This window comes from Onychomys torridus, chromosome 5 (assembly GCF_903995425.1).
Source record: "Onychomys torridus chromosome 5, mOncTor1.1, whole genome shotgun sequence".
Lineage (NCBI taxonomy): Eukaryota > Metazoa > Chordata > Mammalia > Rodentia > Cricetidae > Onychomys > Onychomys torridus.
This window is the reverse complement of record NC_050447.1, coordinates 18,264,192-18,289,387: the sequence shown is the minus strand read 5'-3', so window position 1 is coordinate 18,289,387 and position 25,196 is coordinate 18,264,192. Positions and strand designations below refer to the sequence as shown.

General features: G+C 43.5%; 1 protein-coding gene across 6 annotated transcripts in view; it reads right to left on the bottom strand.

Annotated features, from left to right (window-relative positions):
- Chd9 (chromodomain helicase DNA binding protein 9) overlaps positions 1-25,196 on the bottom strand; it is a 185,841-nt gene that overhangs the window by 145,255 nt on the left and 15,390 nt on the right. For 4 of the 6 annotated variants that reach the window (XM_036188233.1, XM_036188236.1, XM_036188237.1 and 1 more), the window contains exon 1: positions 10,061-10,107. The exons of 1 other annotated variant lie outside the window; for it this stretch is intronic. The gene's annotated coding sequence lies outside the window, so the exon portion shown is untranslated. Of the gene's footprint in view, positions 1-4,942; positions 4,986-10,060; positions 10,108-25,196 lie in introns of those variants that run through there. One more of the 6 variants, XM_036188235.1, reaches the window with a different exon arrangement.

Genomic DNA, 25,196 nt, shown 5'->3' with positions numbered 1-25,196 from the left:
GAGGACCCAGGTTCAATTCCCAGCACCCACATGATGGCTCATAACTGTTGTTAATCCCAAAGATGGGAGGAGAAAGACCACTAACCCAGATCATCATGCCAAGTTAAGCTATTTATTTGTTTGTTTGTTTTCTTTTTGGTTTTTTGAGACAGGGTTTCTCTGTGTAGTTTTAGAGCCTATCCTGGAACTCACTCTGTAGCCCAGGCTGGCCTTGAACTCACAGAGATCCACCTGGCTCTGCCTTCTGAGTGCTGGGATTAAAGGCGTGTGCCACCGCCAATACGGGAGCAGGCACGCTAACATGGTGGTAAAGGCACACACTGCCATGCTTGAGGGTCTGAGTGTCCTCGCCAGGATCCAGAGGGAGAAGACAGACCCAAGTGCTGCAAGTGGTCCTCTGGCTTCACACACCTGCCATAGAACACTGAAGAGAGATAGATGTTTAGAAGAAGAAGATCTGGAACTGAGAGGCTGCTAGGCAGCTAAGAGCTCCTGTTGCTCTTGCAGAGGTCCCAGGTTTGGTTACAGAGTACCCAAATGGTGGAGGTCCCAGGTTTGGTTACAGAGCACCCACATGGTGGCTCACAACCATCTTTGACTTGTTCCAGAAGATTGGCTGCCCTCTGTGACCTCCACAGCCATACACACGGTACACACAGGCAAAACACTCACACACATAAAATGTATTTTAAAAGATAAAAATCTAAATAATTTATTAAAGTGGGGGTGATGGCTATTCTTGGTTGTCAACTTGACTACATCCAGAATTAACTAAAATCCAAAAATGAAGGACATAACTGTGAGGGAATTTTGCTTAATTTGAAGTAGGTAGATCCATTTCTAATCCAGATCCTGAAGCAAGAAGATACACTTCAATCTGGGCCACACATTCTGATAGCAGCCTATAGAAAGGACATGGAAGAAGAAAGCTTTGGCTCTTTGCCTGCTTGCCCTCACCTTGCTAGCAAGTCCACTCCTTCACTGGCATTAGAGCCTACTTCTTCAGGACTCCAGCATATATAGAAATTTAGCTGAGACGTCCAGCCCCATGGACTGAGCAACTACTGGAGTTTTGGACTTTCCATTCATAGCCAGGCACTGTTGGATTAGCTGGATCTCAGCCTGTAAGTCATTCTAATAAATCCCCTTTATATATATGGTCATTCTTTAAATTCTGTTACTCTAGAAAAGCCTAATACAGATGGCAAACACATTATGGATATTTTACCACATTTAACAGAAACAGGGAGCGACCCTATTTAAATTCAAAAATATCCCTTATTGAAAGAACACTTTCAACTGAGTTCTACACAAGACCCTGTGCCACAGAGGCTTTTAAGTTTTGTTTTGGTTTGGCTTTTTATGACAGAGTTTGTGTAGAAACTCACTATACGGCCCAGGTTCCAACTAAGGACAATCATCCTGCCTTCATTTCCCAAGTGCTGGGATTAGAGACATGTGCTACATTGCTGCTGCATACTAACTGTATGTATTCTGAAAACTGGCTAGCATAGTTAGAATCTTAGCTTCATCATTTATTAGCTCTGTAATTCTAGGAAAATCACTGTGAAGCTGCATCTTATCGTAAAATGGGGAAGGACTTCATAGAGAAACACTGTAAAGTAATCCCAGGAAGGCATTATGTCAACTCTTGACATTTTCCAAGGAAGCTGGCGATCCGTGGCACTGAAAGGAGGAACAGCATTAGGCTTCCCCTTCCTCCCGGTAGCCCTGCCCGAGTTCACCTTTCACATGCTTTCATTTTACAGATTTTGCTTAAGTAAAATTTTGGACACACACCTTTAATCCAAGCACTTAGGAAGCAGAATCAGGTGGATCTCTTGAGTTCCAGGACAGCCTGGTCTATTACAGAGAAAGTTTCAGGACAGCCAGGATTACACAGAGAAACCCTGTCACAAAAAAGGCAGGAAATAGATAGACAGATAGATAGATAGATAGATAGATAAATAAATAAGAGCTAGACATGGTGGCACATATCTTTAAAAAGAGAGAGACATGAGCTGGAATGATGGCTATTCTGAGCTATTGCTTACCTAACTGTTTTCGAGGTTTTTTTTTTTTGAGACAAACTCTCCCATAGCCCAGGCTAACATCTACCTTGCCTCATTTTTAAACTAAAATAATCTTTATGTTTGTTAGTTTATATTTCCTTTCACTTAGGTAAAAATAGCTATTTATCACCAATATTTATCTCTGAAGGTAATGAAGACTTACCAAATACATTAGTAGGTTAATAAAACCATATAACTGAGTTAATAACTAATACTTTTATGCATTCTTAAAATATGTGTAAATTGGAACAAATTTAGAAAACAAGAAGGCATTATTGCCAGTTGAACATGCACATCATCTATAACCAAATTTTCTACTCTTAGAAATACACATCTATTTGTGTACACTGACCAAGACATCATGAATGCTCATATCTGTATTACAAATTATAGTCAAAAACTAAAACTAAAACTGTGTCTATCAGAATAAACACAATGAGAATAAATAGAGTACTGTTCCTTAAATGGACATACTTGACTCACAGAAATACTAAGCAAAGGAATATATAGTCTCATTCCACTTAATAAAGTTCCAAACCTGGCAAAACTAATCTATAGTTACAGAAGTCAGGATAATAGGCCCCTCTGGAAAGACAGAAAGGGAGTGGTGATTAGAAAGGCCTATGAGGGGAGTTTCTGGACTGCTAATGATAACGTTCTTTTTTTTTTTAACCTGGGTGGTAGTTTCAGAGATGTGTTTACTTTGTAATAAATCACAGACTTGTATACATGTGATTTATATGCTTTTCTGCACATCCGTCATAATTTAACAAAAATAGTTTTTAAAAACTTAACTAAGCTAGGCAGAGTGACTCATGCCTGTAATTGTAACACATGGGTGACTGAGATAGGAAGAAGGCCATGAGTTTGAGGTCAAATTAGTTTACAAAGTGAGTTCCAGGTCAATCTTGGATAGGGAAAGAAACCCAGTCTCAAAAAGCAAAACAACCACCACAACAAAATACTACAGTAAAGGATAAGGGAATATTCATAAATAACAGAATTAGATGTTACTCAACAAAAGAGGACAAACACTTGGTCTTCCAAAGGACTTCCAAATGTCTGTATACTGAGGGAGGATTTGAAGATACTTTTGCCAAAGTAAAATCAGTGAGTATATTGTTATAGACTCAGAGAAGTAGTGAATTCATCAAATTGTAGAATCTCTCAAAGTCTTCCCTAATATCTGGACCTCAAGAGACTTAATATTTCTGTACCTTAATTGGTATAATTGTAAAAATAAACAGGAATGTCAAATCTAGTCTTAAGTCCCTTTGGGTTGGCAAGAACTCATGTAATGGTGTAACAAGAGCATTAACTCCACAAAGTTGTGCTCTGATCTCCAAATGAATACCATGGCAGGTGCACACACACACACACACACGCATACAAATAACAAATTTTTAAAGACTATTTTAATCATTCCTATATTAGCTTTATTTATCATTTATGTACGTGTGTGTGTGTGTGTGTGTGTGTGCACGCGCGTGTGCGTGTGCATACATTGTATGAAGGCTAGAGATCAAAGTCAGAGTATCCCTCTATTGCTCACCACCTTACTTTTTAACTGTATTTATTTATGTTGGAGGGTACATACGGAGAGGAGAAGACAACTTGCTAGTGGCTCTCTCTTTCACCATGTGTATCCTGGAGACTGAACTTAAGCTGTCAGGTTGGTGGTGTCTTTACCCACTAAGTTCTCAAAACTTCATATCCAGTATAATCTTTTCTATTTTTTTTTTTAATTTTATGTGTATTGGTGTTTGACCTGTATGTATGTCTGTGTGAGGGTATGGGGTCCCCTGAAACTGGAGTTAGAGTTGTGAGCTACAATGTGGGGGCTGAGAATTGAACCTGGGTCCTCTAGAAGAGCAGTCAGTGCTATTGACCACTCAGCCATCTCTCCAGCCGTCAGTATAATTACATAATTTGAAATTTATAAGAATTTTCAGCTAGGCAGTGGTAGCACACACCTTTAATCCCAGCATTTGAGAGGCAGAAGCAGGTGGATCTCTGGATTCTAAGCCAGCCTGATATTCAGAGTGAGTTTCAGGACAGTCGGGGCTATACAAAGAAACCTTGTCTCAAAAAACCAAAAGAGGGCTAGAAAAATGGTCCAGAGGTTAAGAACACTAACTACTTTTCCAGAGGACCTGGGTTCAATTCCCAGCACCCACATGGCAGCTCACAACTGTCTGTAACTCCAGTTCCAGGGGTCCTGACACCCTCACACAGACATACACACAGGCAAAACACCCATATACATAAAATAAAAAATTTTTAAAAAGAAAAGAAAAAAACAAAAGAAAAAAAGAATTTTCAAAAATTAAAGTATAATACTGTTAAGAAATCCCCTTAGTTAGGATTTTTTTTAAAAGCTTTTAAGTCTTATTGAACTGTGTGTGTATATGTGTGCATACGTGTATACACAGGTGCCCATGGAGCTCAGAAGTGAGCACAAGCTCCGTTGGCACTGGAGTTGCAGGCATTTGTGAGCTGCCTGATGTAAATTCTGGGATCCAAACTCTGATAGAGTACTAAGTGCTCTCAACTGCTAAGCCATGTCCCCAGCCCCTAGTTATCAGTTCTAAATATAAATATGAAACTTGCTACTTTTTATGAACACATACTCTCCGAAAAAGCCAGGTGTGGTAGAGCAAGCCTGTAACTTCCACATTCAAGAACCTAAAACAGTAAGACTGTTCAAGGTGAGTCTGGGCAGCCCAGTCTACACCAGGAGTTCCAGACCAGTCAGGTAAGACTCTTCAAACAAACAAAACAAAATTTAAAAACAAGCAACAGAGAAAAATACACTATGAATATATCTTACTACAGTCTCACATACATTAAACCTGTCCCGAGGCACCTACCATCCATATACAGGCAGACTCAACCTTCTGAAGCACTGGTCTGGGAATGATGTTCAAAACTTGATTTCTGTCCAGACCCTTTCTTCCACTCATCATCTTCATTTCAGTAAATCACACACCATTCATCTTGTTCCTTAAGCCAGAAATCATCAATGAAAGAATTGTTGACACCTTTCCTAACATTCAATCCATCAAGAAGCTGTCAACTGCTTCCACCCCATTCTACCTCCAAGTACATCAGCTGTTCAGGTTCTCTCAAATGTATATATCAATGAAGGATATCTATAAAACATTCAGAAGGTATGTAACATATAACCTTTTACTTTCCTTTCGTTTTATTTTCATAGCTGCTACCCTAGTACCAGCTCCCTAGACAACTACAGTCGCCTTACCTAGATAACTGCAGTTCCACAGTGTCACTGCTGTCACTCTTGCAAAGCTCCAATCCATCTTCAAAGTGGCTTTCTGAGACAAGGTCTCATGTATGTAGCCCAGGCTGGTCTCAAACTTACTATGAAGTCAAGACTGGCCTTGAATTCTTCATCTTCCTGCCCCCACCTCTGAAGTTCTGGGATTACAGGGATATGCTACCACATCTGGCCCCAAAACACTATTTTCTTTTAAAAAATAAATGTTCTTTCCTCATAGTATTTAAACATATTTTTCTTTCTCACAGAAAATTCCCTTCTTTTATCCATCTGATTTTTTTGTATGTGGGGGGAGGGGGTTGGTTTTGTTTTGTTTTGTTTTGTTTTGTTTTTCCAAGACAGGGTTTCTCTGTGTAGCCTTGGCTGTCCTGGAACTTGTTCTATAGACCAGGCTGGCACTGCCTGGTAACTCCTTATTCTTTAATGTCTTAACTTAAATGCCAGACTTAAACACAGACTCTAAAATCCCTTACATCTGTGTCTCACAGCAACATACTTTTTCTTCATTGGATTCATCAAAAATTGTCATTTTAAAATTATTACTTGTTCTATGTTCACTATTGGACTGTAAATTTCATGAAGGCAAGAATCAGTTTGCATATTATCACTTAATGTGCTATATCTAATAAAGTAACTTAAGGGAGGACAATAAGTAACTTAGAGTGAATGGACATAGATCCACTGGCATCTAAAGAATGAATTACAGCTAAAAGTGGCTGCCCTTCTCCCTTTCTCCCAGTGCCATTTGGTCCCCTTTCCACTTGTTTCTAAAAGGGGGGAATAGTAATGTTCCTGAAAACTCAACGGTAATGCAAAGTCAAGAGGTCATGGGTAGCATGTCAAATATGTAAGACAAATGTGTAATGGGAAGGAGAAATCTCAATGGTCACAAAAACAAGAGATGATTTCACTTATAGATTCAAACCTGAGGATTCAAGAGTAAAGTTCCAAGAGGTAGAAAGCTATAGCACAAAGCCTCAATACAGAAGTAAACAGAGGTACCAAGTTCTCAAAAACATATATATGGCTGGTTAATGGGCAACTCTCAATGGCAAAGTAAGTGTAAGAAATCTACAATTACAAAGCTTTAAAAGGTGAAAAGTAAAATCCTTCTGTGAAATGCTCTAAATTCTTTCTCCAATTTTTGGCTTTTAAACTTTTTCAAACACTTATCAACCTGCTTTCACTCTGAGCAACCGCATCAACCTCCTGTATTCCCACCTATATCCTTTACTTACTACACCATTACCGGATGAAACTCCCCACTACATCAGTTACTTCATCCACTTGTTTTTCTTTTTTAAAAAATGTCTTAGGGCTGGGGAGATGGCTCAGCAGTTAACAGCACTTGCTGCTCTTCCAGAGGACCTGAATTCAGTTCCCAGCACCCACAGGGCAGCTCACAGTTCCAGGGGATGTGACTCCCTCTTCTGGCTTTCTATGGTACCATGTCCATACAGTACACCAACATACATGCAGGCAAAATCCTCATATACATAAAAATTTTTAAAAATCTTCTAAAAGGGCTGGAGAAATGTCTCTGCAGTTACATCACTTGCTTCCCCTACAGAGAAGTTAGATTCAGGTCCCAGACCCACATAATGGTTCACAATCATCCATAACCCCAGTTCTAAGGGATTCAATGCCTTCTGAGCTCCACAGGCATATGGTACACCTTTATGCATGTAGGCAAAACACTTGTACACATAAAACAAAACTTACAAATTAAACATACACACAATGGGCATGATTTTACATGCCTTTAATCCCAGCACTTGGGAGGCAGAGGGAGGAGCTCTTAACATAAAATGTGTGTGTGTGTGTGTGTGTGTGTGTGTGTGTTTCAGATGACAGATCTTATGAGATACTTAGAATCCTCAAAATCTAAAGTTGGAGAAAATGGCTTTTTCTTTGTTTTTGATACAGGCTCTCATCATGCAGTCCTCACTGACCTGGAACTCCTATGGAGACTAAGCTATCCTCAACTCAGATCCACCTGCCTCTGCTTCCAAAGTGTTGTGATTAAAGGCGTGCACCACCACTTCTGGCAACCAAGAAACTAGATCAAACAGAAATATAAGCCTGGGGCTGGAGATATGGCTCAGTGGTTAAGAACACTGGCTGTTCTTTGAGGTCCTGAGTTCAATTCTCAGCATCCACATGGCAGTTTACAACTGTCTATAACTGTAGTTTCATGAATGAAATTCCAATGCTCCCTTCTGGTGTGCAGATGTACACACAGACCAAAGTACCTAAATACATAAATAAATCTTTGTTGTTAAGACACAGTCTTGACTCATTCTCTCTACCAAGTACTCCAAGAAGGGAGTTTTAATGTTACACTAACACCCTGTTATTTTCTAATGGTATTTCTGTACCATTAAAACATCATCAATCAATCACAAGCTAGTATGTGTAAGTGGGGTTTGTTTTCTTTTTACTACAACATCCATTTCCCTGGATATTTATGAGTCAAGGATGATAAAGTTACTTTTAACCAACTTTTGAGTGACAACCAATTTGTTCCCCAGTGCATTTCATGTCCCTATCATGTAGTCTGTAGTTCAGAAACTGTAAGGACTGACACATGCCAGTTGTACTTAATATGAATACTTGGTTGTATTTAATGTGACTTTTTGTTGTGTTTGTTTTCGTTTTTGGAAACAAGGTTTCTCAGTACAGCCCTGGCAGTCCTGGAATTCACTCGGTAGACCAGGCTAGCCTTAAACTCAGAGATCCGCCTGCCTCTGCCTCCCAAGTGCTGGGATTAAAGGCGTGCACCACCAAGTTTGTTTGTTTTTGAGACAGGATCTTACTATGTAGCCCTGGTTAGGTTGGAACCTACTTCATTTGCAGGGATCCTCCTGCCTCTGCTTTCCAGTACTAGGATTACAGTCCTATGCCACCACTCTCAAACCAGTGGATTACTAAAGCCAGTGAGAAAAAGAAAAGTTCTGTACACTGTAACTACCTAGTGTGAACTGTTAAAGGCACATTAGAAACAGAAGTCTTCCTGAACATAGAACACAGGTTAACTTGCTCAGAGCGACAGATGAATGTCATGTAACATTTGTCCAACATCCAGCATAAGGCTCTGTGCTGCCTGCTGTTAGCAAAAAGGGTCATCTAAATTCAAGTTTTGTAAATTCAAGAGAAACTCTATGATCATTCTTTATGCTGAAAACATCTTTCCCACCCCCGAAATGTGAAATCCTCTTAAGTTTGTATTCTGTGTATGCATGTGTTTGTAGACCTAGTGGTTTCTTCAAAATGACTGTATAATTATACAGTTTAGGTAGAGTGACATTACATAAAATAAGCCCTATTTTCTGTTCAAATCTTAAATCGAGAAACTAGAGAACTGAAAGTCAGAAAAAGCAGCAACAAAACTGGAAAAACAAATTTCGATAGTAATTCTTAAGATTTTAAAATTTTTATTTGTGTGTGCACGAACGTGCGTGTGCAAGTGCCCACAAAAGTCAGCTTGGAGCTTCAGTTACATATGTCTGTGAGCTGCTTGATGTAGGTGCTGGGATCTGAACTCTGGTACTGACAGAACAGTACACACTCTTAACCACTGAGCCATCTCTCCAACCTTGTGTGATGGTGGTTTTCATTAATAAACTTTATTGCATAGGGCAAGTTCAAGTAAATGGATAAAAGTCACAGTATCAGGACCAAGCTCCCAGGAACGTAACAGTACAGCACTGCTAATACCTCGACTGTGTCACAACTTTAATTCGTGGCTACTTTGTCCTGAAAAGTTTTTTGCTTTCCCCTTTTAACAGGCAAAACAAAACCAAAAAAGGAACAAGCAAATCACTCTTTGAGCTGGCAGCTGTGACAGGCCAGGAAGGCACCCAAGCTTCCCGGGTCTGCGCTTGGCTTCGGGATGGATGTCCGTGAGGAGAGCCTTGGAACCACCCAACACGTCCCACACCCTGACAGACACCAAGAAAGCAGCAGCACCGGCTGGCGGGGACCCACTGCAGCCGCGGAGAGGCCCTCGATGTGGCCCCTGGGCGTGGGGAAGGCGGTGTCGGGAACCCAGAGGCACAGCTTGGGGGAGTGCAGGGGGCCGCGCAGTGCTCCCGGGGCACCCCACTGTTCGCGCGCGAAGCCCTGTCACGAGTCACTGAGGCGAGACAGCCAGTGGGAGACGAGGCTGCGGGACGAGGGAAGCCCGAGCCTAGGCGGGGACCGGTCCCGGGGAAGGCCATGAGCAGCGCCCGCCCAGCGCCCGGCCCAACCGGGGTTCACCTCCGGCCCACGCAACAGGCGCGGCGCCGGGTCCCGACCCCGGGTCCCCGATCAGGGGCGAGGGCAGCGCCGCAGCCATGACAGGCGGGCGGGCCCCGGTGCGCCCCGCCGCACGTGCGGGCAGCGCCCCCTCCCCGGCGCCCAGCCCCGGCCGGCCGCCCCTCGGCGTGGGGAGCCCGGGCTCCGGGCGGGAGGGCGGCGGGCGCACGTACTCACCGCCGCAGCTAAGGCTCCCCGCCGCCCCCCGCCTCGCCCCGCTAGACTGACACGCGCGGCCAGCCGGGCGGGGGCGGCCTGCGGCGACCACCGGGGTAACAGACCCTCCCCCGCCAGTCTCCACCAGTTGAGCCGTGTTCCCTGTCCCGGGGCGCCCCGGGTGTCCTCCCCACGCCGGAGGCGGAGGGCGGCAGCGGCGAGCGGCGGCACTTACCGGCTGCGCGGCCAGGCCCCCCTGTCAGCGCCGGGCCGGGAGCGAAGGAGGGAGGCGAGCAGGGGCGCCGCCCCCCCGCCCCCCCCGCGCGCCACGCACCCGCCTGATTGGCCGGGTTCACTCCCCCTGCGCGACCCCACCAGCCCCAGCGAGCGGCACTCCCGCAGCAACCGGCGCCTCATTTGCATATCTGTGCCCGCGCCGCTGATTGGCCCGGGCGCGTAGGGGCGGCCGTGACCGGCGCAGCTCGGGTCGTCGCTTGGGCCAGCTAGGGCTACCCAGAAGGGAGGATACCCACGCCGCTCCGCTCCCCTCCGCCTGGCCCGACCTCGGACTGAGGGCAGCGGGAGCCGGGGTGGCTGCTCGGCTCCAGGGCGGCCCTCGAGGTTCCTACACGCAGCCCCCGGCGGCCTCGGGGCGGGGAAGGGCTGTGGCCGGGCGCCCTCTGGCCGGAGCGTGGGGCAGTGCAGAGCCAGCTCTCCCCCGCCGCCACGTCAGGCCCCGCCACGTCAGGCCCCGCGGGCACGCCCCGGCTGCTGGCGGCCCGCGGGGTCGGCGCCGAGGTCACTCACGCCGGCTCTAGAAGCCCTTGTGAGCTGCATGGGCTCCGACCCACCACGTCCTCGGTGCGCGCCCAGGCCCCCCATCCCCACCCCCACCCCAACCCCCCGGGGACGTGCATGTGCTATAAAATCCGGAGCCCTGTGAAGGCCGCCACCGATGATGCAGCGATTAAAGCCAGGTGTGGAGCACCTGCCGGAACAGGGCACGGTGACCAATCCACGCGGCAGCGTGCCTCCAGTGAGAGGCTGCCCCGGGGTTCAGGACTCACGTTGCAGAAAGGGGAAGGAAACCGAAAGAGGGGTTGCATAAATAAATGATAGGCGTGCCGCACTGGTTGAGGAATTGAGCGTGCACTTGAAAACCAATGTCTTCGGAAGGCGCTGGGACACAGGAGTTCCTTCTGTCACTAATTAACTGAGTGACCTACATTGTCTCAATATGTCTCAGGGCCTTGGTTTTCTCTTCTGTAAAACGAAGAAGCTAGACGCGTCTTCTAAAAGCCCTCCAGCTCTAAAATTCTATCAGTCTCTACCTTCAGACCCAGAGCTGACCTTATAACCTAATTAAATTTTTTTCAGTCCATATTTAGGTTTAAGATAGACAAAATAACTGAATGTTTGAACTTGGGCAAACCTATCTATGTTTGTTCAAAACTGCTTACTGTTTTCAAATACAGTGTGGGTGGGACTTAACAGGCATCCAAAATCTCCTGAAAGTGAGGCTCCACAGGGAACAGTGTTCCTGATTTGTGCCCGGTTTGTTCCTGGTTTGTGCTGCGGTATATATGGTGAATTTTTTTAATTAAAAATTGTTATACATTTATTTATGGGAGAGGGGGCATCTGATGGTCAGAGGACAACTTGGCAGGAGTTAGTTCTGGCCTTCCACCACGTGGATTCTGGTGGCCAAACTAGGGTCATCAGACTTGGCAGCAAGCACTCTTGCCAGCTGAGTCATCCCTAAAGCCAAATTTTTAAGGGCTTTCCACATGCTAATCAGCACACTACAGGGTGCTGCATCGTATGCCTAAGTAATCTCATTCTTTAGATGAAGGAATGCTCATGAACTCCAGAGTAGATCCTCCCAACTGAGATACTGACAGCTGGGAGGAAAAGGTGCCAGAAAGAAAGGTTACAATTTCAGCTGTGCTTCCCTTAAAGGATACTTTATAACAACAAGAAGCCTATTGAACGAAAATACCACCGGCAGTCAGGCTCTCAGAACTTTGAACTCCCTACATTGCTTATTTGTACAGTGTTCTATTTTGCAAACTTAATTTGAGTCGAATTTAAGGCCAGTACTATTTGTCTGGCATTGCAGAAATTATTCCATATAGATGAAAAATTTTGGCTACTTTAAAGAACTTTCCTCCCCATCTCCAATGGAAAACATGGTCCCTTGAACACAGCTTTCTGGAAATTATGTATAGTTAGTGGTTACAGAGCATCAATAATTATCAACATTGCTGTACTTCATTACAACCTGTGAGTGCCCTCAAATATGTGTAGAATTTATCCCTATAATACAAGCCTCCACAGTACTGTTTACTTTTAACCTATTTTTTTATGTCTCCATCACTGTTAGTTGACACTTCTCAATACTTCTACCAAACAACTTCCTTTTTTTAATTAATTAATTTTTTTAACTTTTTGGTGTTTTTATAATACTCAAAATTAAAGTTCAAATTATGAAAATTTTAAAAATTCATTACACATATTTATTGGATGAGTGCATGGGCTTGCCACAGCATGTGTGTAGCAGTAACAGGTCAGATCAAGGGAATCAGTTCTCTTCTACCATATGGGTTCTGGGGATCAAAATCATCCCATCATACTTTCCAGAAATCGTGTTTACCTAACTGAACCATCTTGCTGGTCCTAAACTATCAAGTTTTCAGGAATTCATTTATTTTTGGTATGGCTCATCTTCCCCACAACTTCTCCAGCGTCTTCTCTTTTTTGCTTTTTGTTTTGCTGGAGCTGAGGACCTCACCCAGGGCTTTGTGCTTGCTAGGCAAGCACTCTACCACTGAGCTAAATCCCTAACCCCATCTTCTCATGATGCTAATTTTGGCTGTATAGTAACTGGTTTCCACTGTGTTGCTGTTAGTGTGTTTTGTTGAGACAGGGTTTTACTATGTAGCCTAGGATAGCCTTGAATTTGTGGTCTTCCCTATCTTATCTCCCAATTGCTGAGATCACAAGTGAGGCCATCAATTTATTATTAAATCCTCTCAGTGATATATCTTGATACATGGACTCCCAAAAAGTCATAGCAGAGGATGATTCTGAAGCAATGTGGTCCATGTTAACACTCTGTAATTGAAGTCAGCAAGGAGCCATATCATGAACAGCATCAAAGCCGGTTGGTGGTAGTGGTGGTGGTGGCACATGCCTTTAATCTCAGCACTCAGGAGGGAGAGGCAGGCGGAGCTCTGTGAGTTTGAGGCCAGCTTGGTCTACAGAGTGAGTTCCAGGACAGCCAGGGCTACACAGAGAAACCCTGTCAAAAACAAACAAACAAAAGAGAAAAACAAAACAAAATTAAAAAAAAAAAAAAAAAAAAACCTACTAACAGTGGCTGACTATTCTTATCAGGCCATGGGATGTCCAAAGCCAAGTGGTGGCCACAATGGACCTGGGCAGGGGCCCCTTCCCACACAAATGAAAGAACAGCTCCATTCCTACACAGTGTACCTCAAAGCAAAGGCCTCACATGGCCACAATGATCCAGATCACTAGAGAGCCGGCACAGGGACACAGCTATTTTCTCCTCCCTGAATGAAGCGTCCTACAGCAGACTTCAATTACTGAAATGTGACCATCCGCAGGCACTGTGCTGCTGAGAGCTGTTATTTCATTTTACCTTGACTTTTTTTAGATAATCTTTACAGCTGCTCCATGAGGAAAGGATTTTCCCCCCATTTGATACACAAAAATGGCAGAAATATTTAAATGCAGAACTATCTGGTCTCAACGCCTATAATTCTTAGCCATTATACTGTATCTAGCCTTCAGCTTGAGTTTCCAATTCCATGTTTATAAAAACTTTTATTTTGAAAGGGTGAGTAAGTAACTTGACACCTTAGAAGGGAGAATTCCCTGCAAAGACATTTCAATTTAGGTCACCAAAAGAATATCCCACAAAGCAAATGGATAAACTTTTTCTGCACATTTGAAAAATGGTAATTCTCCAGACGCACCTCCATACCTGAGTACTGGTTTCTTGTACTTGACACCACAGGTGTAAGGGACGAAACAAACAAATAATTGATTTTATCAGTACCTCCTTTCAGTCCGTTTGGGAATAAACAGATAAACTCAAGCATGAAACTACAAAACTCAGGATTAGAACTTATTTTTGTAAACCCTGAATAGTGATGTCCATATATTACCAATGCCCCAATGCCAGAGTACCAAGACGGGTCCTATTCTGCCATGGTATGGAAGGATGGGAGGCACACAGATCTTGCATTGTAGAGTAAAATTGATTGGGAGACTTGCTTACAGAAAGCAAGACAGCTGGATCCCCACAATTTATTTATTTTTTATTTTTCCTTTTTTAAATTTTTTCCTTTTTTTGGCTTTAAATTCACTATGTAACTGAGAATGACTGAATTCCTGGCCCTTCTGTCTCTGTTTCCTAAGTACTAGGATTGCAGGTGTGAGCCACTGTACCTGTCCCCCACAATGTTCTATACGTTAAGACAAAAGTGACTTCATCTTGGCTAGAATGCACCTGGTTTATCTTAACATAATATCCCTGAACTCAGAACTGCTGGTGTGAGCTCCATGTCTGGCTCTAATGGTTTGCTGGGACACTATGCAGGAAAAATGGACTAGAAGCTATTTTGTCTCGAGACAGGTAAGATGAATCCATATACAATGGAATAGTCAAAAGAGCCTTGTAAAGGAAGACAGTTGGAGAATCCACACTCCCAGTTACAGACTTCCTTTAAAGCCATAGTCATTAAGAGCACAGTGTGGGGAGGGCAAAATACAGAGATCAATAACAGAACAAGAAGCCCAGAAATAAACTCTTCTATGTACGGTTCATAGAACTGTGGGAGGCATTTCAACTGGAAAGCACAGTCCTTTAAACAAATAGATACTGGGGCCCACTCATTCTAGAGAATAAAGTTGACCCCACCTCAAACTACACAAAGAAACCAAAGGGATCATACTACACAAAAGTGATGTGATTTGAACTAGGAAGAAGCACACAAGAGTGACCAGAAAGGTCTTTGAGACCTTGGATTAGGCAATGGCTTCTCACACACATCATCCAAAACAAACTGACAAAAGAGAATCCAACTTTGTTGTACTTGGAAAATTGAGCCCCAAACTCAGGAGCAGATAAACTGAACTTCATCAAAATAGGAAAACGTTTGTGTTTCCAAAGAAACCAATTAGAAAGTGAAAAGAGGACCCAAGAGATGGCACAGCAGGTAAGGCACTTTGGGCAAGCTTGACAACCTGAGTCTGATCCTGGAACTCATGATAGAAAGACAGCACTAACTCCCTCCCCATCCCAATAAATAAAGATAATTTCTAAAACATTTCCTTAAAAAGAAAAGAAAAAAAAAAAGGGAAAGGAGGACTGGAGATAGAGTTCTGTTGGTAGAGTTCTTGCCTAGCATGTACAAAGCCCAAGGGGCCAGCCTGGACAACATGAGATCCTGTCTCAAGAGAGCAGGGTGAGGGCAATCTGGAGAAATAGCTCCGTGGTTGAGAGCACTGACTGCTCCGCCACAGCACCACACAGCAGGTCACAGCTATCTGTAACTCTAGTTCCAGAGGGTCTGATTATCTTTTCGTTGGGTACTAGGTACACCCATACACATAAGATTTTAAAAAAGAAATAATAATAACAAATGTAAAGAATCTATGTGCAGTGGTGGCACATACCTTTAATCCCAGCATTTAGGAGGCAAAGGCTGGCCAATCTCTGTGAGTTTGAGGCCAGCCTGGTCTACAGAACTAGTTCCAGAACAGTCGGGGCTGTTACACAGAGAGACCCTGTCTTGCAGAACAAACAAACCAAAAAGAACAAGCTTGGTGGCTCACGAAAGCAATCCCAGTACAAAGGAGCCTAAGACAGAAAGACAGAAAGACTGCTGCAAATTCAAGGCCATCTTAGGCTACATAGATAATGAGTTCCAGGCTAGCCTGAGCTACAGAGTAAGCCTCTGGAGATAGAGAAAGAGGTAGAGACTGGGAGAGGAAGAGAAGGAAGAAGAAGAAATACAGGTAAGAGAAAACCATATACGTAATATATAGTATAGTATCCAGGATAAAGAAAGGGCTCTTACAAACCAACAATAAGTTTCTGAGAGTACACACCACTTGGGAGGTCAGAGGCAGGAGGATCTCAGTGAAATGACGCCAGCCTCATCTATATAGCAAGTTCCAGGACAGCCAGGATTAATTAGAGATACCCTGTAATAAACATCCCCACTAAGAACATAAAATAAAATTTGACACTATAATTTTAAAAAGTGGGAAAGGAAACCATAGAGGACTATGATATGGTCATTGTTAGAGAAAAGGATTTGGTTTTTTGGATTTACACCTATGAGAACTGAGGCCAAGCCCATGTACATGCTAGACAAGTACTGTCCCACTTAGGTACATCCCCAGCCCAGGTATGTCTTATTATTAGCAAATATGGATGCATTTTGGAAATTCTTTCTAAAACCCCAGTAGTGGAATGGAATTTAGCTAGTGATTCCATGGAAAAATGGTGACCGAACTATCAAGACCAAAAAAAGTCAGGAAGGATCTCCAGGTCTTTCTGTAAATATAGTGAGTCTGAGACCACCCTGAATACATGAGACAGTCTCAAAACAAACAAGTAAGAAACTCAATTTGAAAGTGGCCAAAGCAACTAGATACACATTTCTCCAAAAGTACATACAAATAGACAATATGCACATGGATATATGCTCAACACATTAGCTGTTAGAAAAATGCAAATCCACACCACTTTTCAACCATTAGGATGGATATAATCATAAAGGGAAAAGAGCAGGAAGAGCAGGAGCAACTAGGAGGCCTCACATTGCTGCTAGAAATGTAAAACGATACAGCTATTCAAAACACGTCTTTCCAAAGCCAAACACAATTACCACATGACACAGCAACACAGAAGGCATTAAAATTATCCTCACAGGCTGGAGAGATGGCTTAGAGGTTAAGAGCACTGACTGCTCTTCCAGAGGTCCTGAGTCCAATTTCCAGCAACCACATGGTGGTTCACAACCATCATAATGAAATGCCCTCTTCTGGCCTGCAGTCATACATGCTGTATATGTTATAAATAAATAAATCTTTTAAAAATTAAAATAAAATAATCCTCACAAAAACCTGTTCACAAATGTTCACAGCAGACTTACTCTCATAATCTCAAAGTAGAACTAATCCAACTGTCCATTACCCGGTGAGCAGACAAATGGTGGTGTATGTGGAATCTATTTTGCCCAGCTATAAAAGAATTAAGTACTGATACATGGTCCAAGGATGAGCTTTGGAAATACAATGCTCACTGATAGCAGCCTGTAACCCCTGCCCTCAGGAGGCTGGGGCAGGAAGACTGCAGTTAGTTTGGGGCTAGACTAGATTACAGACAGAAATCCTGTCTCAAAAAAAACTAACAATGGGCTGGAGAGACAGCTCCACAGTTGAGAGCACGTATGGCTCTTCCAACAAGGACCAAGGTTCGATGCTCAGTACTCACAAAGTGGCTCACAACCATTCACAACTCCAGTTCCAGGGGATCTGACACTCTCTTCTGACCTCACAGGTACCAAAAGCACCCGTGCACATAAAATAAATTTTTAAAAAAATTGTTCTTAGGGGTTGTGGATTTAGCTCAGTGGTAGAGCGCTTGCTTACCAAGTGCAAAGCCCTGGGTTTGGTCCTCTGCTCGGGGAAAGAAAAAATAATAATAAAAAAAATTAAAAATAAAAATAAAATAAATAGAAAATTGTTCTTAGCTGGGCGGTGGTGGTGCACGCCTTTAATCCCAGCACTCGGGAGGCAGAGGCAGGCGGATCTCTGTGAGTTCGAGGCCAGCCTGGTATCCAGAGCGAGTTCCAGGAAAGGTGTGAAGCTACAGAGAAACCCAGTCTCAAAAAACCAAAAAAAAAAAAAAAAAAAAAAAGTTCTTTTACAGATCAATAATATGTACTTATGCTAAAAGTATGCTTCTTAAATATTTTATACATTGTATATAAGTTCCTAACTTGAAATAACATAACTATCTCGCTGTTACACTACAGGTAGCTTGAGCAACTCAGAGAAAGAATCGGAAAAGGGGTCTGGTTGATTCATCAGTGAGTAGATGTTTATTTCCCAGTAGCTCCCTGGGAGCTGTGAAGTTGCCTTGACTCAGTGAAGAACATGGGGCTTTTCTTAGATAGACATGAAGGCTATCACCACAAAGCTTTTTAGGTTTCTTTTCCAGGCTCCTTTTTAAGCTAGCAGAGGGCAGACAAACTTTTAGCTGTACATTAAGCACACTACCCAGCATTTCCGAGCATGCTTAGTTAGCACGGTTTTCCAATCTAGTGTTGGCAGATAATGACAGCAGCCAACAGGCTCCTCCAGCCAGGAAGATGCTTTTCAGGTTCTTACACCTAGGCCCATTTGATTGGGGCAGATCTTAGAATGCTCAGGCTTTATCTAGTTTATCCCCTTCTCCTATCCAGGAAGATAGTTCAAAGCCTCATCCTGCTTGACAGTTCAAATTTCACGCTGTGTGCTAGCCTTAGAATATCTTCAGGAAAAAAGAAGTTTGGATGCTATCCCTGGGTATCCGATTCCCAGTCTATGTATTTGCATATTCTTCTGGGGCCATATACACTCTCCTGTATGATATGTCTCATTGAGGAAAGTTGGGTCTGTGTCTAGCTTGGGAGGAATTCAGATGCATTAAAACCTGGATGAAATTTGAAAAATGAATGCATCCAACACACCTGTTGGTAAGTCAGACATGGGAATATTCATTGCCAGGAATATAACAATGAACATGACAGGCACCATCCTCTGACCTCAGGCAAATATCAGCTCATTAACTCCTGATAATTAATTTTGGTAACAGTCATCACTTACAGGTACTGTGGTTGTTGTACTCTAAAAGCCTATGTGACCCCTACAATTCAGCCTTAAAACTGATGGAGCTGGGTGTGGTGGCACACGCTTTTAGCCCCCGCACTTGGGAAACTGAGGCAGCAGGACCTCTGTGAGTTTGAGGCCAGCCTGCTTACATAGTAAGTTCTGGGCAGGCCAGCTAGAGCTACATAATGAGATACTGTCTGAAACAAACAAAAGTCTGATGGAAACTAGAATCATGTATTTTTTTTAATATAATATACTTATTCTTACTTTATGTGCATTGGTGTTTTGCCTGCATGTACATCTGTATGAAAGTGTCAGATCCTGGACTTATAGACAGTTGTGAGCTGCCATGTGAGTAGCAAGAAGTGAACACGGGTTCTGGAAAAGCAGTTAGTGCTCTTAACCACTCAGCCATCTCTCCAGCCTAATAATATATTTTTCTAATCAGTTGCGTAGTACTCGCCTAGCATGTATAAGGCCTTGGCTTACATTCTCATGGGTACAAAAACAAACTAAAAAATCCTTTCCTCTAACAATGACCATCTCATAGTCCTGCATGGTTTCCTTTCCCCCTTTTTTCAGATTATAGGGTCAATATTTTTTGGTTGGGGGTTAAGAAAGAGTTTCTCTATTTAGTCCTGGCTATCCAGAAACTTGATGTGTAGACCAGGCTGGCCTCTAACTCACAGAGATCCTTCTGCCTCTGCTTCCCAGGTGCTGGGATTAAAGGCATGCACCACCATGCCTGGCCTCAATCTTTTTCTTGCCTTATAATTACTCATTTCTCTGTTATTCTTGTATATTTGTAAAGTTAATATGAAAAATAACTTTAAAATTATATTCATTTTCCCTCCAACTTTATTTAGATATAGCCAGTATGTAAAAAATGCACAGTTAGTGACCTGGGGATTGGAATGTACATGTATCCTCATGTCACCATCACAACCCGGGTAATGTGGATACTATTATAACTATCACTTTTGAACTTCGGGGACCTGAGTGCCTACTGTAATCCTGGCATTCAGGAGGCTGAACCAGGAGGATATTTTTGTGACTTTGAGGCCAGTGTAGACTACAGGATAACACTCTGTCTCTCAAAAACAGAAAAAGAAAGAAAGGAAAGAAGGAAGGAAGGGAGGACAGAAAGGATAAGAAGAAAAGTTCCTTTGGGGGCTGGAGAGATGGCTCAGTGGTTAAGAGCACTGGCTGTTCTTCCAGAGGACTCAGGTTCCATTCCCAGCACCCACATGGTAGCTCACAACTGCCTGTGACTCCAGTCCCACTGAATCTAATGCTCTCTTCTGTCTCTGTGGGCACCAGGCACACAAGCAGGCAAAACATACATAAAGTAAAATTTAAACTTTTTAAGAAAACAAGAAAAAGGCCCACTGGTGTCCTTTCAGGATTTTCTAGAATGAGGCAGATTAAGAGGGGCTACCTTGGCTAAGACATAGTAGGATATGGTGGTGCACACACAGTTGTAACCTCAGCACGTAGGAGGTAGAGGTGAGAGGACCAGTAGTTCAAAGTCAGCCTTATTAACATAGCAAGTTAAGGGCCAGTCTGAGCTACATCGACATGAGACCCTATGCTTAAGAACTGGTGGTAGTGTCTACCACTGCTACTACCACCACCACCATGTTCACCAGAGAGATGGAGACAGAGAAAGACGGAGAGGGAGTTACACCAGAGAGGCTGGTGATGAAACTGGATAGTAGAGCTTTTGCTTAGCATTCATGAAGCCCTGGGTTAGGTTCCCCAGCATTAGTAAACTGAGCATGATGACATATCCCTACTATAATCCTAACACTTGGAAATCTGGGGCAGGTTCATAAATTCAAGGTAATCCTTGCCTACATAAGGAGTTTGAACCAGCCTAGGATACAGAACACACACACACACACACAGAGAGAGAGAGAGAGACAGAGAGACAGAGAGAAAGAGGCAGAGACAGAGAGACAGAGAGAAAGAGGCAGAGACAGAGAGAGAACAAACCAAAATGTCTAGGGCCAGTTTGCCTCATTGACAATCTGGATTCTACTTTTATTTTTTTCCCCTTCTTCAGTGCTGACAATTGAATCCAGAGTCTTGTATCTGTTCTACCACTGAGCTATACTCCCAAAACTTGATAGCATGTATTCCATATTCCTGCACACTAACAGCCTATTTTCAAGCGATGGTTGGCAAGAGGATAAAAGAATAAGGGATTAGACAAAATCCTCTGAATATCAAATGTGTAATGCATCTTTTCCTTTAGTCTAATGTCAAAACTTTTGTCATCACCAGCAATTTGAGGCTAGTAAAGTGACAGTGTCATTGTCTGACACACATCACCCTGGTTCCTGAGGGATGTTTCTCTGTGTGGTTCCTTTGCAGAGTGTGTATTATTTGGCAAGGACATACTGAGTCATTTGTGTAAATGATAAGAAAGGTCGGGCTGCCCCTTCTCACTATCTGCTAATCCCTTTCTAGATAACTGAGACAGCGTGAGTCTTTTCTGCTCTTAAGTACACAGCCTTCCTTGTCTGGGCCTCTTCATCTATTTACAGAAGCTTTAGCCGCCCCTCCTCCACCCCCAGGTCTTGAGAGGAACTTGGTACCTCCAGTTAGCCTTCCTTTGCCCCGGTTCCCTTTTTGCCACTTATCCCATCCTGATTACCTATTTACTATTTGTCTCCATCTACTAGAAAGAAAATAGCTTGAGGCATAAACAGTTTCAGTATTCCCAATAGCCAGCTGCTCCATAAATGTGTATTTTACACAGAATGAGTCTTTCCTTAAGACACATCGAATATTCTAGCAGAGACAACTGTTGCTGCCATGGGGCTGGTGAGACACCTGGGTGGTACAGTACTTGCCTAACATGCTTGATGCTCTGGGCTCAGAAATGGGAAAAACAAAATACCTGCCCTTTAACAAGCAATGGACACTGGACACTGCTATCAACAGTTTTCAACTCCAGGGGCTAGAGATATGGCTCACTGGTTAAGAACATTTAGTTGCTCTGTTAAAGGACCCAGGTTTGGTAGTCAGCACCCCACATGGTATCTCACAACCATTTGTAACTACAGTCCCACAGAATCCAATGCCCTCTTTTGACCTCCGCTGGTATCAAGCACAAATGTGGTGCACAGACATGCATGAAATCAAAACACTAACACATAAAAATCAAATAATTTTTTCTTTTCCCTTCTTTTCTTTTCTTACTTTCTTTCTCCTCTCCCTGCCCCCCCCCCACACACACACACAGAGGTGAGGACCAAACCCAGGGCCTTGTGCTTGCTAGGCAAGTACTCTACCACTGAGCTAAGTCCCCAACCCACTTTCTTTTCTTTTCTTTTTCTTTTTTTTTTAAAGACAGGGTTTCTCTGTGCACCTCTGGCTGTCCCAGAACTCACTATGTAGACTACACAGAGATTCACCTCCCTCTGCCTCCTAAGTACTGGGATTAAAGGCATGTGCCACCAAGTCCTACAAAATAAAAATTTTAAGAAGTTCTCAAACCTTATTTTATGAGTCAAACCTCAGCATGTATGAGGCAGGAGGATCACAAGTTTGAGATCAGACTCAGCTAACATAAGTTCAAAGCCAGTCTGGGCTATGTAGTGAAACCAAAAACGATAATTAAAAAAAAAAAAAAAAACTAAAAGCCATGCTGTGTGCTATGGTTTGAGTAGGTCTCTCAAAGGTTCACAGGGTAGAAATATAATCTTCAATTCCATATGCTGATGGCATTAAGAGAGAGGGCCTTTAAAACTAGGATTAGATGGGGTCATTGGGTGAGGGCCTCCATGATGGTGTTGATGGCTTTATAAGACAGATGTTAAAGGCTAGGCTCACAACCAAAAATATAAGACAGATGTGGCCAGGCGGTGGTGGCACACACCTTTAATCCCAGCACTCGGGAGGCAGAGGCAGGCGGATCTCTGTGAGTTCAAGGCTAGCCTGGTCTACAAAGCGAGTTCCAGGAAAGGCGCAAAGCTACACAAAGAAACCCTGTCTCGAAAATAAAAAAATAAAAAATAAAAAAATTAAAAAAAAAGACAGATGTGAACCAATTTATTTGCTCAATCTCACCATGTGGTGTCTACTGCCACATCATGATGTTGTAAGAGGACCTTCACTAGACAACAAAGCAGCCACAAGTGCTATGCCTTTGGCCTCCAGAACCAGGAGCTACGTAACTTCCTAAGCTACCCAGGATCAGATACTTTGTCATAGGTCCAGAAAAGGGGCAAAGACACTGCCTAAGAGTATCTTCAGAGAGACTTGAAAATTGTCTCTACTCATGCCCTACCCACACCTAGAGGCGATGGGTGTTGGCATCGGGATATTAAAATTCCTCACACGGTGACTTGTGCAGACAAGAAAGGAAAACACCAATGTAGGCTGCTTTAGAGGTGTCACTGAGTGGCAGCACCCTTGTCCCACATGTTTGACAAGACGAAGCATGTCTATAATTCCAGCACTCAAGAAATAGTAGGGTTGAGATTTCTAGGCTAGCCTGGGCTACAAAAATGAGATCCTGATTCTAAAGGGTAAAAGGGGGGGGGGGGGGGAGAAAGGGAAAGAAGGAGGGAGGAAATGGCTTTTGGTGGAATGAAACTCGAAGCCGTTCTCCTTTTCCAATCAGTAAGGTCAAATGACAAGCCTGCTCTGCTACCTCTCCGCTCCTTACTTGGGAGGCTGAGAAGGAAGATCATGGGTCTCAGGCTAGCCTTAGCCGAAGAGTGAGTTCAGAGGCCAGGCAGGCCTATGTGTTTCCATAGTGGGACCCTGACTCAAAACAACAATACACAAACTAGCACACAGCAAAAGGCCAGGGGATTAGAATAAAATGCAAAGGCTAAGGAAGAAAAGAGAATTATGTGAACTGCACTGCAAGCTGTTGCTGACTAACTGATCAGCAAATTTTCTCACCTGTGAAGTGAGATGAACACCTATGCTGCCTGCCTTAAGGTTGTTCCTTCTAAACATGCTCATAAGCATTCTCTGTAAGTCCTAGAGTGTGCAAGTGAAAATTACTAGTCTTCTGTCTTGGAGGCAAATTTAAAGGAAAAAAAAAAAAAAATCAGTGCTTACTGGTAGGTGGGAAAGAAAACTGGGCTGGAATTCAGGTTTGTTGGACAGGTGCTAAGGCCTGTTTCAGGTTCATGAGTCCTCTGAAAACACCATCCACTCACAGTGGCCGAAGCTAGACTATAGTGGAGATCCAAACTGCAACCAGCAGGGCAAGGGAAATCCCTTCAATTCACAGACTTGTGGGGGAGGGTGTCTCAGCCAGGAGCAGTGGCTTTGCATCTTCATCCCAGTACTCGGGAGGCAGAGGCAAATGGAGCTCTGTAAGCTGGAGGCCAGGCTGGGCTCCATAAAGAGTTCCAGACCAGCCAGGGCTACACAGAGAGACCTTGTCTCAAAAAAGGTACTAGATGGAATAGAAGGCCATAATTTAGGAAGCTAATTGTATTTGCCCACCCTACCTGCAGCTGCTGCTAGGAGATTAGCAGCTAAGGAAGGAGACAGAAAGGATCGCTTGTGCCCAGCAAAGTGCTACATTTAAAAATAAGTCCTGTAGCCAGGCGGTGGTGGCACACATCTTTAATCCCAGCACTCGGGAGGCAGAGCCAGGCGGATCTCTGTGAGTTCGAGGCCACCCTGGGCTACCAAGTGAGTCCCAGGAAAGGTGCAAAGCTACACAGAGAAACCCTGTCTCCAAAAACCAAAAAGTCCTGCAATTAATGATCTTGTGACTTTATGACATCTTCTCCACATATGCTCACCACTAGGGGCCCTGAAACCCTTAAACTAGGTGAGGAAAAACAGGTTCCTTTATATCATAGGAAACCCAGCAGGAATAATGGATTCCACCCCAGATCTAAAGTTCTTTCATTTCCACCAAAGAAATCCAGGTCATTGGAGGGAGCAATTTAAATGCACAGATCCTCTGATCGGTCAAGATTAAGGCAGTGAATGAATAAAAACAGCTGTGTGTTAGCAACTTCCATTCAAGGCATTTTTAGTAGCTAAGAAGCTATGGAAAGCTAAAGTTGAAAGCAGTTTACTAGAAAATCTGAAGATAGCTTAAACAAGAGTCTTCCTGCCACCCGACTTCTCAAAGTTACCAGCAACCTTAGGGGGAGCCTGGGGAAAACATGTTGGACAGGTATGCATGACAGGCTTGGTGGTCCAGGCAAGCCTGGGCCTCATCTAGCCTTAGTTTCTCTATTATCACAACAAAGACAAAAAGATATCTTTTTTACATAGTTAATATTTTGAACCTTATACATAGTCACCATAAATACATATCATCAACAATTTATAGCTGTGTGTGTGTATGTGTGTGTGTGTGTGTGTGTGTGTGTGTGTGTGTGTCTAGATGAGCATTGGACTTCTGATGCTCTGTTGTGGGCCTCTAAAGTGCAGGGATATAGGCTGCGGACCACTACACCCAGCTG